Raw genomic sequence first — 1,837 nt, forward strand, 5'->3', positions numbered from 1 at the left:
CGCCGGCAGTCCTGAGCCTTGCTGTGTTCCTGACAAAATGTCTTCTCTTAGTATCTTATTCTTTGATGAAAACAAAAATGTGGTTCTGAAGGTGTACCCCAACATGACAGTGGAGTCCTGTGCATGCAGATAACACCTTGTGAGGCCTTTTGGCAGTGCCAGGGTGATCACTTGCTGTTTGGGGAAGGGAGGTGGATGGGGGTCTCATCATACCTACTTTATGTTTGCACTGCCAATGCATTTCCTTTGGACAAAAAAGAAAATGTAAAGAAATCCAAACAATGAGAATGGAAATGGAATGGATTCCAAATAGCAATTCCAAGGCAAGTGAATATGAACTTCATTCGTCTGTACACAAGCCTTGGGAATGGGACCTGACCGTACCTGCTGAAATCGAGAGGTGAAAGAAGAATCTGCAGATTTTTGGGACTGCCCGAAGAACATAGTGATCTATTTTTGTACAAGATTCTGGAAGCAGCACAAACTGTTAATTCTTATCTCTGTTCTTATGGTGACTAATGGCGGGGGGAGATTAGAAATGTAATAGTCTTCATTTTAAAGCTAAATTTCTTGCCTTAGGTTTTAGAGTAGTACAGCAAGGCAGCAAAACAAATCTGACATCCTAAAAGCGTAGATCACCCTACCTGAACGTGCATCTCCTTGGTACAATGTTACCCACCTCGTGAGCGAGTTCCTTTTCATCGACATGTTCTTTGTAAGTCAGGATTTTGGAGCTCGGCATCCCTGGGCAGAAGAGCTCAAAACAGGACTGCTGAGTACATAACTCTGATTTCTTACAGGCTCAGTTGTTTCTTTCATGGAAGACTTTTCCTGTTATGGAAGATCAGCAGGCCAGGGGTGTGAAAATACCACACTCAGTGAAGTGTCTGAGTGACTTATTCACAACATATTCTAGAACACGCTTGCAAATGATCTGTGGGTTGTCTGCCTGCAAGGATGTCGTAGCCAGGTTGTGGAGTGGCCTCTTCTCCCAGGTAACAAGCGAGAGGACCAGAGGTCATAGCCTCAAGCTGCACCAGGGGAGGTTCAGGCTGGACATTAGGAAGAATTTCTTCATGGAAAGGATGGTCAGGCAGTGGAAGGGACCAGGGAGGTGGTGGAGTCACCCTCCGTGGAGCTGTTCAGAAAAGGACTGGACAGGGCACTCAGTGCTCTGATTTAGTTGGCAAGGTGGTGATCGGTTCTTCCATACTTTGGGGGCCCTGAACTCAGCAGCAGCAGAGTGTCACTCCGGGGGCAGGGCTAGTCCCAAATATTGGCACCCTTGACTGAGGAGAGGCTTGTGAGTTTGTAGGAGACTGATGGGTTGTTTAGTGGCTCCCTTTTCCTTGTAAAACCAGCGTTTTTAAATGATTTCTGGTGAAAGATTTATCTGTGTACAGATTGTCAATTAAGAAAAATGAAAATCACCTCCAAAAAAGAAAAGTTATTTTGTATATGGAAAGAAACTTTTACAGATGCTTCTAATTTATTTTATATCTGTGGCCCTCCTAATGTATCTTTCTTTATCTCAGCACTGTTTAAACCGTGCAGTTTTCTCTGTCAGTGCAAAGACGAAGCACCAGGACTGTGGTGGAGCTCCAAAGGACAGGTGCAACCACAGTGTGAAAGGCATGTTTCACTACTGATGGATAAGCTTGTCTGATCTGTATGGTTTTCCTTCAGTAATATGGACATTCTGCTAGGAACTCTGGAGAAATATAAAATAAAATCACTCTTTAAAATGAAAATCCATGTTTTCTTGTGTGGCATTCAGATGTTTTCAAGGACATTAAAGTTTTCCCCATGTTCATCACTCTGGAACCAGTCCAGTACT

Source organism: Corvus brachyrhynchos, unplaced genomic scaffold, assembly GCF_000691975.1.
Source record: "Corvus brachyrhynchos isolate BGI_N302 unplaced genomic scaffold, ASM69197v1 scaffold112, whole genome shotgun sequence".
Classification (NCBI taxonomy): Eukaryota; Metazoa; Chordata; class Aves; order Passeriformes; family Corvidae; genus Corvus; species Corvus brachyrhynchos.